Source organism: Narcine bancroftii, chromosome 3 (genome assembly GCF_036971445.1).
Source record: "Narcine bancroftii isolate sNarBan1 chromosome 3, sNarBan1.hap1, whole genome shotgun sequence".
In the NCBI taxonomy this organism is placed as follows: domain Eukaryota; kingdom Metazoa; phylum Chordata; class Chondrichthyes; order Torpediniformes; family Narcinidae; genus Narcine; species Narcine bancroftii.
In genome coordinates this window covers 72,456,217-72,470,252 of record NC_091471.1, presented here as the reverse complement: position 1 = coordinate 72,470,252, position 14,036 = coordinate 72,456,217, and positions in this window count along the sequence as shown.

Below are 14,036 nucleotides of genomic sequence, written 5' to 3'. Positions count from 1 at the left end.
TTGTTAAACTATATCAATTCTCATCTTGAATGATAAAGTTCTAACCTGTCTTATCTTGCCCTGTGACTCAGTTCTTCAAGTCCTGGCCACATCCTTTTAAATCTCCTCTGCACTCTTTCAATTTTATTGATGTCTTTCCTGTAGTTAGGTGATCAAAACTGCACACAATACTCCAAACTAGACCTCACCATTGTCTAATACAACTTTACTATAACATCTCAACTCCTGTATTCAATATTTTGATTTATGAAGGCCAAAAGCTTTCTTTACAACCCAATTTACCTGTGATGCCACTTTCAGAGAATTGTGTATCTGTATTCCCAGATTGCTTTGATCTGCTGCACATGTCAGCACCCTACTGTTTTCCATGTATGTCCTATCTTGATTTGTCCTTCCAAAGTGCCACAACTAACACTTGTCTGTATTAAATTCCATCTGCCAACTTGTAGCCCATTTTTCCAGGTGATCCAGATCCCGCTGCAAGCTTTGAAAGCCTTCCTCATCTGTGTCATCTGCAAACTTGTTCCAATTTACCACATTATCATTCAAATCATGCTCTATCAATAACTCCAAAGTCAGTGAGAAACAATATGCTTTAATACACTTTAGATTGTAGCTACCCCAATTCCATGTGCTCGAATGAAGGGCAGGAGGAGGGAGGCCTACTTTTATGGCCGGGTTACAAGGGGAGGAGTTACTAGGGAGCGAGTCATCAGTGGGTGGGCCAGCTACCCATATACAGCCATACATGTCACCACATTCACCCCCTCTTTTAAAACAAAACCCCACCAGGTTAAAATACTAGAGGCTCAGCCAGTCGGGTGGTCTCTTCTGCCTCTGCAACCTGTGCAGTTCCACCAGTGGTGTACTGGTCGATTCCATTGCCAGTCATGTGTCCTGAGGCTGGGAAGGGAGGGCAGTCTCTGTAGGAGGTGGGATTTGGCTATATGTGGGGGCAGTCATGGTGGATAGAGCAGCTGGAAGGGGGTCTGGGAAGTGGGGCATGGGGGCCCAGGGTGTGTTGATAACCTGCACCGATTCCCTGAGGGGGACGATGGGGGTGTAGGTAGGATCTGGGTTGAACGGGGTAGGGAGTGGGTAGGGAGTCTCTGGCACGGGACAATGACCTTATGGCCATCAGGATATACCATGTAGGCATACCGAGGGTCGGCATGCAGGAGCTGCACTTCTTCGACCAACAGATTGGACTTATTATCTCTCGTGTGTTTCTGCAGCAGGACGGGTCCCAGAGATGAGAGCCAGGGAGGCAGTGTGGTTCCGATCAGCAACTTCCTGGGGAAGAAAAACATGTGTTCATGAGGGATCGGATGGCATGGAGTGCTTGCGACAAGACTTCTTGCCAATGGGACACTGCCAGGCCATTTGACTTAAGGGCTAGGAGCACCACCTTCCAAACAGCAGTGTTTTTTCTCTCGACCTGGCCATTCTCCTTGGGGTTGTAGCTTGTGGTCCTACTAGTGGTCATGCCTCAAGCCAACAGGTACTGCTGCAGTTTGTTGCTCATGAAAGAGGACCCCTGATCACTGTGGAGATAGTTTGGGCACCCAAAGAGGGCGAATATACCGCAGAGTGCCTTGGTGACAGTGGCTGAGGTCATGTCAGGACAGGGGATACCGAAAGGGAATCTGGAGTACTCGTTGATGATGTTGAGGAAATAGACATTCTTGTTGGACGAGGGCAGGGACCCCTAGAAATCGATACTAACTCATTCAAAAGGATGGAGTGAATGCTGCGACCAGAACGCCTTAGCATCGACCTGCAGTCAGCTAATGCCCAGAGTGACCTTAGGCACTGGGTGAGGTGCTTTAAGGCATACCTGCAGCAATCAGACCCCATCGTGGAGAAAGACGCAGACAAACGACACGTGCTGATGTCCATGGTGTCCTCGAGGGTCTACGAGAACATCCAAGACATGACCTCCTACATGGCTCCCATGAATGTGCTGAGGGGACTCTACGAGCGACCTGTGAACAAGGTCTATGCCAGGCAGATGCTGGCAACCAGGAGGCAGCACCCGGTGAGTCCTGCAGAGCCTACCTCCAAGCATTGAAGTTACTGGGGAGAGTGTGTGCATGCACTGACAAAACTGCAGCCGGGATCACTGACAACCTCATCAGGGACGCTTATGTGACTGGGATCCGATCTAATGAGGTGAGGCAACGATTGCTGGAGCATGGGGGAGACAGTCTGACTGAGACAGTGCAAATCACTGAAACAACGGAGGCTGCAGTAGAAATCCTGTACTTACAGTCTCCCCACACCCCATCGATGGCCTCGCTGCTGCTGCACTGCCCAACGCGGCCCCGAAGTGCTACTTCTGTGAGAGGGAGAAGCACAGCAGATCCCAGTGCCCTGCGAGGAAGGGTTGATGCCAGAAATGCGAGAAGGACAGCCATTTCGCCACTGTCTGCCAGTCTAAAATGGCCACTGCCAAACACAGTGCCACAAGTGAGGTCCATTCGTCTTCCCCAAATTCAAATATCCCGTCCTCAGACCTCTCATCCAATGAGAGTTAGGAATTGACCGCATGGCAATGCTTGACATCACAATTCAAGCACCGCGCGCAGAAGACGCAATGCCCCACCCTCGCTGATGCTGATCCCCGATGCGGCCCACCCACCCAATGGAACCTTCGAGCCCGTAGGCCCCAAGGGACTACCTGCCACTGCCGCCAGCTGTGGCTGGGTCCTGGATAGTGCAGCCGCTGCTGCTACTGCTGAGCAACGATCCTGACAACCTCCACAGCCCGCCGCCGCCACCACCGAGCCTGCCGCTGCTACCGCCACTGCTGCCAACTGCGGCTGACCTCCACAGCCTACTGCCGTCGCTGCTGCCGACTGCGGACGACCTCCACAGCCTGCTGCCGCTGCTGCCTCTACCGCCGTCACAGCACCAGCCACTGCCGCTGACTGTGGCTGACCTCCATAGTCTACTGCCGCCGATGCCATGGTCGTTGCATCAGCCGCTACCGTCGACTGCAGAAGGCCCCACCAACAAGTCTTCACTGCGAGCATCGCAGCATCCATAGCTCACCGCCAACAGCCCGCCCACACGAATGACATCAACACGCAAGCCCATAATACAAGCAGCAGTCTCACTCCCTCTACTGGTTGCTGCATCCATGACACTAGACCAGGACCAGCCACATCCCCTAGCTAAGGCTTTGGATACTTTTAAGGTGAACAGTCAAAAGACAAACTGTCTATTTGATTCAGGTTTCATGGAGAATTTTATCCATCGTGATCTGGTCCAGCGATGCGCGCTGACAGTTCACCCGACAGACCAGAAGATCTCACTGGCCACAAGAGCCCACTCAACGGGTATCAACTGGTACTGTATGGCGACCCTGAAAGTCCAGGGCATCAGATTTACAGGGTTTAAGCTGCTGGTCCTGCCCCAATTATGTGCACCTGTGTTGTTGGGCTTGGATTTCCAATATCATTTTAAAAATTGGTCTCACTACACTACAGGGGTCCCTACTCTCCACACTCTGTCTGCCACCACTCTACACTGGAGGTCTCCTGCCAGCGACAGCCCACGCCAGTCCCTGTGCCCCGGCGTTCCACTTGCAGCCTCTCTACCCTCCAGATCGCTCCTCCAGCACTCTTTGCCAACCTCATCCCCGGCTGGAAACCGATCGCCCCTAAAGGCAGGCAGCACAGCTTCGGACAGGAAATTTATTAAAAGTGAGGTGCGCAGATTGCTGGATGAGGGCATCATTGAGCCCAGCACAAATCCTGGAGGGCGGTTGACTACAGCCAAACAGTCAACCGCTTCACGCTCTTGGATGCTTTCCTTCTTCTGCAAATCACAGATGTGGTGAATCAGATCACCCAATACTGTGTGTTCTTCACCATCGACCTCCGATCAGCCTACCACAAGCTCCCGATCCGCACGGAGGACTGGCCCTTCATGGCCTTCGAAGCGAACAGGCATTTGTATCAATTTCTCAGGTCCCCTTCGGTGTCACAAATGGTGTCACGGTCTTTTAGCAAGAGATGGACTGGATGGTTGACCAGAACGGCCTGACAGCTACATTCCTGTATATGGACAATGTCTTCAACTGAGGCCATGACCCGCAAGACCATGACGCCAACCTTGAGAAATTCTTCCAAATGACGAAACAGCTGAACCTGATCAACAGTTTCGAGAACGGTGTCTTCTGGACCACCCGTCTCGCAATTCTAGGTTGCGTGGTGGAAAACAGGGTGGTAATACCAGACCCCGACTGCATGGGCCCTCTCATGGACATTCCAATGCCCCAAACCCATAAGGCACTCAAACGCTGCCTGGGGTTTTTTTTTCCAACTACGCCCAATGGGTCCCACAGTACACTGACAAGGCTCGACCACTGATTAAGTCCATCTCCTTCCCCTTGTCAGCGGAAATCAGAGCGGCCTTCAACCGCATCGTCGGACATCGCTGTGGCCATTCTGCGCACCATAGACAAATCCCTACCCTTCCAGGTAGAGAGCGATGCGTCCGATTTTGCACTGGCAGCCACCTTAAACCAGGCCGATAGGCCTGTCGCCTTCTTTTCTAGGACCCTCCAGGGCCCTGAAAGCCGGCACTCCTCTGTAGAGAAGGAGGCCCAGGCCATCGTAGAGGCGATACATCATTGGAGACACTACCTCGCTGGCAGGCACTTTACACTACTGACCAACCAACATGCCATCTCATTTATGTTTAGCAGCACCCAGCAGGGTAAGATCAAAAACGACAAGATCGCCAGCTGGAAAATCAAACTCTCTGCCTTCAACTACGACATACTGTACTGGCCTGGCAAATTCAAAGACCCGCCCAACACCCTTTCACATGGGACATGCGCCAATGTACAACTGGACAGGCTGCAGAGACTCCAAGAGGAGCTCTGTCATCCAGGAGTCACCAGGTTTGCCCACTTTGTAAAGGACCACAAACTGCCCTATACGGTCGAGGAGATTCACTCCATGACCCAAGCCTGCTCAGTATGCACTGAGTGCAAACCCAATGTCTTCCGGCCCAAGACCATCCATGTCATCAAAGCCATCTGGCCCTTTGAACGTCTAAGTGTGGACTTCAAGGGGCCCCTACCGTCGATGAACCATTATACTTACATTCTCACGGTGATCGACGAGTACTCCCTCTTCCCGTTCGTTATCCCCTGCTCAGACACGACTGCCTCCTCAGTCATAGAGGCACTGCACAGCATCTTCACCATTTTCAGGTACCCCAGTTACATCCACACTGACCAGGGGTCCTCGTTCATGAGTACAGAGCTGAGGCAGTATCTCCTGGAGCGTGGTATTGCTTTGAGCAGGACCGTGTGGTTACGGGCAGGTCGAAAGGGAGAATGCCACCATCTAGAAAGTGGTCACGCTTTCCCTCCAGTCCAAGGGCCAACCTACCACTTGCTGGCAGGACGTCCTTCCAAACGCCCTGCACTCTACCAGGTCCCTGTTATGCACTGCCACCAATGCTACACCACACAAAAACATATGTTTTCGTTCCCACAAAAATCAGAATCAGGAATGACCACACCAGCTTGGCTGACAGTCCCTGGACCTGTCCTACTGAGACGTCAAAAATGACCCCCTCATTGACCAGGTTACGCTGGTACACGCAAATCCACACTACGTCTATATCGAGTACCCGGACATGCAGGAGTTCACGGTCTCAGTAAAGGACCTGGCCCAAGCCAGGTCTAACATTGTCACATCCCAACCCCAATCCCCATCCATTCCTCCCCTAGGAACATCCCGGAGAACAACGGCAGCAGACCAGACCAGCCCACGGCCAACAACGCCTGCAGTCTAGGTGAGACTGCGCCCACACCCGGAGTCCCCAGCAATGATGCCCTGACCTGGTAAACTTGTACCTCTCACTTTGTTCGTTTTAGATTGGTCACAGTGTTTGAGCTACCAAAAGAAAACAGAGACACACACCGAGAGCACTTCAGTTTATACAAATCTTTATTACTAAATCTAAAGCTGATTTCAAACTACAAAATGCAAACCCTTCCCAATTATACTTATCAAAACCTGGACTGGTCCCAACTGCTAAAGCGAGGCAACGACCACACACTTGTAGTAGGTTGTCGGGGCACCAGTAGCAGCTTCTCCACCTCCGCCGACCAGGACGTTGGTTGGACTGAAGTTCTTCTTCTTGCTGAGAGACGTTTCCACCCCTCAGAAAGTCTGAAACTTCAGCAGCGGGACCATGGCTTATATTACCCAAAATTGCTTACTCGTAGCCCATCACCCTGAATAAATGGTTTACTTATCTTCAAGGTCTCCTGACAATCTGCGACCAACAAAAGACAACTGCATCTCTGGGCCTCATGGTGGAATTTAGATCATTGTATACTGATTCACATGCATATATTATTTCTCAAAATAGGTGGAAACTAGATTATGTCTTCTGATTCACATGTATACATTCTTGCATAAGTTGGTCTAAATCCTCCATTACATTCCACCCCTTGGTCGCAGTCTGTTACTTACGAGACCTAACAAGCATTCAAGTACAGAAGGAGCGAAAAAGAGAAACCAAAACTACAATAATCACAAAAATAAGCAATAATGAGAACAACCAACGGAGAATAGTGTGGCCCAATCCCCCAAATGTACCAGTTAACCATGAAAAAGGATTCAAATCAAGGCTCAAACTATCCTTGTGGGCCACAATACCCAGACACTGAAGCCCACGAACAGATTTTGAAACATGCTGAACAATATCAGATATATTGTGGATACATCAGGAACATACGAGCAACATTCAGAACCGACAACGGCACATGTGCCACCCTGTTTTGCTAAAAGAAAATCCAGGGCCATACGATTCTGTAAAGCCATTGTACTGACGGCAAAGAGTTCGTGATTAATGTCATTAAGGCCCTGACTGACAAGACAAAAGGGCGAAGGATGTCTCATTGGCAATAGAGCTCATTAGATCATATAATTTGTGAACCTCTTGGGAAATGCGAATAACGCCATAACCTGGGATCAAGGCACCAAAGAAAATCTCGGCACCTGAGAGGGCATGTCTATGCAGAAGGACAGGGGACATATGCTTAAGCGAGGGATGATCCTGTAAACGGGAAATATGATGCATGTAGGGGACGGTGTATGCCAAATAGCACCAACCACCCCAGGTAAGGGGTAGCCATGCAAAGGCACAAGACCCACAAACCCAATAGGTCCCGTTCATAAGGTATTTGGAAATAAAAGGGGAATATGCCGGACAATCACTGTATCCCAGTGCATCGGCAGGCCTGTCAGGGAACACAAAAGCAGACAGAGCCCTTCACATGTTGAGAAACAATAAAATAGGGGGGGTGTTATATTATAAGGGGGGGGGGTAGGAATATGCCATCCTCGAAAAATACCCAAAATGTCACCTAGATAAAGAACTGGGCCTCCTCAGGCACAGGCTTATTAACATCAATGTGAACCCTGCCTTTGGAGAGATCAAAATATTTCCAGGCAGCAACCTCCTTTCGGGTGACAGGAATGGGGATCATGGGAATACCTGTAGCGGTATGCAAAGGGCCTATGGTACAAATCCAACAATCAGAAATATTCAATTGGTGAGCTTACGCATAGGAAACATGGAGAAAGGAATTGTCGGACAAATCTGAAGGAATGTTTGATGGTGAAGTAGGCCACCAACCCTCCACAGAACCAGAATCCTCCCACCACTTAGCGACAGGTGGTGGAGAGCTATCACAAGCTAAAAAGCGGGTACAAAAATGACCATCACAGAAGAAAGGAGCGACTCCATCAGTTGGTCCATCCACAAACAAAATATAGGAACCGAGACCGGGAATAACATATTTATATAAACTGCACTTGAGGCAGATGACCGAGGACCCTCCTTGGTGTAATGATCGGGCCGTGTCCCCCATGGGCAACTCCCTCGGAATGTCCTTGACATTACAAATCCAATTCCTGGCACCAAAGCAGCTGTTAAGCCAGATCAGCAGGAGCACAAGATGGAGGACCTGGAACAAAGAAGCCTGACATATGTCACTCACGATGCCGTAAGCGCTCAGTTTTTAAACAAACTGAACCATCCTGTCCCTCAATAGCTACCCACTGAGTGTTACACTGGGCAGGTGTCACTATTTCCCCTTTTACAGGAGGACCACTACCTGGTGGTGCTACCCATACCCTTTGTCCGGCATTCTGGAGCTCGGGAATGGGGGGCAATGACTGTTTTTCCTCTGGAATAGGCTGTAGTTCAGAAGTGTGAAGAAGTCGGTGGAAAGGTGTACCTCCCTTTAAAGGGCGATGATTCAAATTGTTGACTGCCTGCTCCAGCACATGGCACCACCCCTTCAGGGTCCCCAGTGGTGTTAATAAACAAATTTGTTCCTTCAGTAAGCCGTTCATTCGTTCAACTAACCCGGCAGCCTGCGGGTAATAAGGAATATGGTGAACCCATAAGATACTGTTGTCAGTTGCCCAATCACAGATTGCCTTCCTGGAGAAGTGCGAGCCATTATCAGACTAAATCTCCTCTGGTACATCATAACAAGAAATTAAATGGTTTAGTCCTTGGATAGTGCTAGCTTGGTCAACTGTCTTGGTGGGAAAAGTAAAAACCAGGCCCGAAAAGGTGTCAACCATTACTAGGACATAGCGTTTACCAATACAGTCTGGCACCGAAACCTGTTCTCCAGCATGCCACTGAATTCCAAGGAAAATAACCCTCTGGGATGGGCCCTGCATCTTGGCGGGGTTAATGACCCATCATCTTTGCGGGGTTAATGGCCCATCATCTTTGCATCAGGGTATCTCGGATATCTTGTATCAGGGTATCTTGTACCATCTCTTCCATGGCCCCTTGGATCATCACATCGTCAATATAATGGTGAATTGAGAGAGAAGGCGATACTGGCACCGCCTCCAAATCATGGGCAATTAGGCTGTGGCAAATAGTGCGAGAGTGTACATAGTCCTGAGGGAGGCGGGTGAAAGTATACTGACGCCTCTTCCAGGTAAAGGCGAACTGATCCTGAGACCTCAGCTATAAGAATACTGAAGAAGGCGCTAGCAAGATCAACGACAGCATACCATGTTCCCGAGTTCCCAGTAGCAATGTTTTCATTAAGGGTAACAATGTCTGGAACTGCCGAAGCAAGTGGTGGGGCATGTTCGTTCAAAAAACGATAATCAACTGTCATTCTCCAGGAGCCATCCGGCTTCTGGTCCGGCCAAACAGGGCTATTGAAGGGCGACGTTGCGGGCTTCACTACCCCTTCTTCTTGCAAAGCATCGATGGTGGCAGTAATCTTTTCCTGCCTTCCAGGGAGGCAATATTGTGGAATGCATAATGGTTTCTGGGGTGGGGGGTGTGGGAGGCACCATCACAGGATCCCACTTAGCCCGACCCACCACTAGTCTTTTTGTAATAGTCCGAATTTCAAATGCAAATCCCCCTTGGCTAGTATTAAGGGCCGTACCAGCCAACATATTGATACCCAGGATACACTCGTCAGTGGCAGCCACCGGGGAATGTAACCATACAGGGGAAGGGCCATCACCCACCGTGGCACGGAATTTTACTTCCTTCGCCAGGGTGATCACTCCTCCCATCCCATCTATTTGAAATGTCGGTCCAGTCCAGAGGTCGGGGTTACCCGGAATCACCGAGTGCTCTGCACCGGTATTGAACAAGGCCAAATATTGGCGGTCATTACTCCCACCCCAATGGATTGTTAACGGTATGTAGGGCCGCGGGTCCCCGTGTATCCACCGTATCTCAATGGAGTAGACATGGGAATCCCGCCCGCTCCCTCATGCCTTGTTCGGGGGCTTCCAGGACCACATGCTACTATTATCCATAAGAGCCTTTTTATCTCATCATGGGTAACTGGAGCAAGAGAAGCCGGCTCGATAGGAGCAGCAGTGGGAGCAGAAGGCACAGCTGGGCCAGGAGGACTCAATAGCTGGGGATGATGTTCTCCGCCTTCCTCTTATAAAGGGCATAAAGGACCGCGGTAGGTTTCTCATCATTATCACTTTTAGGTACGCCTAACTTTAACAAGGTTAGAAAAAGGTCTTTTCTTGTCGCTCCGTTATTAGCAGCAGACCCTCTCCCTTCATCCTGCTTGTCTGATTTAACCGGGGTTGTACGTGAGTGGATTTTACCTCCCAACTCTAATTCTTGAAACCCAGATAAGGCGTGCACCGCCTCTGACATAGGGTGCCCAATTAGCAGACTAATTATGGACAGAACCAGCCCCAGTACAGTGGGTTGGGCAGAACAAACCAATCGGGTATGCATTCATACAGTTAACATCTCTTTGTCAGGGCTCCACCCCTCTCCACCCCCCCCCCCCCCCCCACATACCCACAGCCTCAAACACCTTGCATACAAGGCAGAGGCCAGGGCCTGTTGACAAATTACTGCTATACCCTCCTCTGGGGTGCCCCAATTATTCTGCAAATATAAATCCCAATCTACTGGTGATGTGTATACTCGTAACAGGGCATCCCCTAGAGTGGCAAGCAAGTAATCCACCCCTCTCCTTCTACCACGTAGCTCACCAGTGACCCGGATGTCAGTAGTCAATGTTCCTAATCACAACAATCCCTCAAGGGTTAAATATACATTACCCCCTCCTTGTTCCCAAACATGCAGGAGCCAGGCCACCAGAGTTTCTCCCTTCTTTTGCCTAAATCGATCTCCAATGGCGGCCAGCTCTTTTATAGAGCAGTCACGGATCGTTGACTGCTCCCGATCCCTGTTCCCACTTTGGCCCAGGACGGGAGGAAGCCCAAGCCATCCCGTAGAGGGGGGGGGTCATAGAGCATAAGCAAGGGTTTGGGTACCTTCCCCTGGGTCCGCTTGGGAGGCCGGGGCATCTATCCTTTCAATCTCCACCATTACATCATACCCCTTTCCGTCTCCGCCTGTTTGGAAAGTCCGCTGCCTTACGGGGCGGCTGTGAACAGTGGGTGGAGAGGGGAGTACTTCAGGCACATGCCGAGGGGTATCTGCATTATTACCATTGTCATCATACCAGATATTCCCGTCCCAATCATCAATTACATCAGGATCATCGCCATTCCTTATCATGGCACGAATACGATGTGGATCGGGTTCTACCCCTTGCTTTTCCTTATCTGCACAGAGCTGCTGCCGGAGTTTAATATTACGGCAGATCGTTTGGACATGCTTATCCTCCCATTCTTTGGCTTGGTCCTGACTGGTGCGAACAATCTCGCTCATCATGGAACAATGTTGTCGCATGGCTTCTATCTCCTCCTCTATTTGCTCTCTCTTGTGCTGGGATTCTACTTCTCACTGAACTAATTCTGCTTCACACTAAACGGTGCAGCACAAGGCTGTGGCCAGCAGCCAAAAACCATCCATCAGCCTCCCCTTTTTATCAGGAAATTTACTTTCTCAAAGAAGAGTGGCAACCCGCTATCCCAGAGGCACACTTGATGGATCTAACCTCTTATCCCAACTAATGGGTGGTCCCAACAAAGACAGGGTATTGGCCAACATGTCAAACCCTTCGTCTTTGGAAGTCCATCCCGGAATCAAGAACTGCTCAGGGCTCACCTCTTTCTTTCAGCGAAAGATCTTGAGACCAATCCTGCCGACTACGCCAATTGTCCTTGCTGTTGTAAGAGGATCATGTGATGTTGCGTGCAGAGAGAGTGTCAAACAGGCTTTCTCTCCGGGAGAGAGATACAGAGATCACTTGACAGTGTTACAGCCAGCAGAAATAGCACTTTGTTCATTTTAGATTGGTCACAGTGTTTGAGCTACCGAAAGAAAACAGAGACACACATCGAGAGCACTTCAGTTTATACAAATCTTTATTAGTAAATCGAAAGCTAATTTCAAACTACAAAATGCAAGCCCTTCCCAATTATACTTATCAACGCCTGGACTGGTCCCAACTGCCAAAGCGAGGCAACGACCGCACACTTGTAGGTTGTCGGGGCGTCAGTAGCAGCTTCTCCACCTCCCCCGACTGGGACGTTGGTTGGTCTAAGTTCTTCTTGCTGAGAGATGTTTCCACCCCTCAGAGAGTCTGAAACTTCAGCAGCAGGACCATGGCTTATATTACCCAAAAATTGCTTACTCGTTGCCCATCACCCTGAATAAATGGTTTACTTATCTTCAAGGTCTCCTGACAGTCTGCAACCAACAAAAGACAACTGCATCTCTGGGCCTCATGGTGGAATTTAGATCATTGTATACTGATTCACATGCATATATTATTCTCCAAAAGTAGGTGGAAATTAGATTGTCATCTGATTCACATGCATACATTCTTCTCAAAGTAGGTGGAAATTAGATTATGTCTACTGTCACATGTATACATTCTTGCATAAGCTGGTCTAAATCCTCCATTACATGCCCTGCCAGTTACCCTGATTCCGGTGCCACGCCAATCACGTCAGACAATCAGGCCTCCCGACCGTTAAAGTCCATGAACACTGCATGGCCCTAATATTCTTTCCCCTCTCTCCTCTCTTTCCTTCCCTCTTATTCACCCTGGGTTCTGTTCCTAAAGAAGGGGTGAATGTGATAGTACAGAATACTATCACCAATGTATATTTACTTATAGCTGTTGTGATTGGCTGAGAGCCGTAGCCACGCCTATTGGCAGGTCATAAAGGGGTGCTCCTAACCAGACTCAGGGTCGACCTTGCTGTAATACACTCCACTCTTTTGCTGATTAAAGCCTTGGTTTGAGTTAACAAGTCTTTGATCCACGTTGCACATGGATCATACTTTTGACCACAGTAAGTACCTGTGTCGTTCAAGGGGTAGGAAGCTCAGATGGTCAAGATTAAGTGGTAAGTCTGTGTTTGGGCCATCAGGAGCTCAGAAGGGTAGGCAGCCAGGGACTAGGTGATAGTCTGTGGCCAGGGCATTAGGAGCTCTGGTGGGTGGATGGGTAAGGCGAGGATTTGCGATAGGTGGGTGGTTGGGCCTTTGGGAGCTCAGATGGGTAGGTGGTCAGGGCATGGGGAGTTCAGATAGGTGGACGGCTGGGATGTCAGGAGCTCGGATAGGTGGGCAGCAGGGGCCAGGGTGTCCGGAGCTCAGATGGGTGACTATTACACAGGATTGGCTATTAGGTACTTGAACAAATAAAACACAGTTGGCAATGTAGAGATAGGAGAACAAAAGTTCCACAGAAGCCAAGAGGGAATAGATGACAAAAAAAGAGGAAAACTGTAAAAGCTGAAAGGTGGTGGTTATAAGGAACTACAAGTTGGAGGGTGAAAGTACAGAATAATTGTCTGAAATTGCCAATGTGGTTTGAAAGCTAAAATTTAAAAACACCAGACGGATAACATTGAATTCACCAATGTCACTTTGTGTTCAGAGAGTGTAATATGGCGAGTCCAAAGATGAGGTGCTGTTGTTCGAGTTTACCTGGAGCTTCCTTGCCCATGAGTCCAAACACAGTGAAATCAAAGTTGGCATGATAATTTAAATGACATACGTTTCAGAGTGAATTTGATGTGACTGCACAGTAGTTACCCAATTAGAGTTTGCTCTCCCCATTGCAGAAGAATCCAAATCAAGCACAATTGAAAATAAAAGCAGTGTTTAGGAGCAGGAGGAGAGGAACTAAAAGAGCAGAAGTTGAGTTGCATGGAAAGATGACACAGGAATGTAAATATTTCCACATCTTCTGTCAATGGCACCCTAGATTTTTCGACTCCAGAAACACATGCAAAACTCGGCACATTTCCTCTCACTTTTTGAACACTTTAACCTTCATCCATCAAGCAATACTTTGAAGTGACTTCAATCATTTAGAATCAGAATGCATTTGTACTACACAACATTCAAAGTGCAGTTAGAAATTTAAATCATTTTGAATGTGTTATGAGCCCAGAGGACCCCAAAACCCAGCAGCAATAGATATTCACCAAAACAAATGGTTACTTAAACAAAAGTTGCTTTTAATTATCTTTAAACATGAAAATAGGATCAAACTTTAGCTTATTACTATCGACTTACTTAACCTAACTTAACCCCCTTTTAATTCT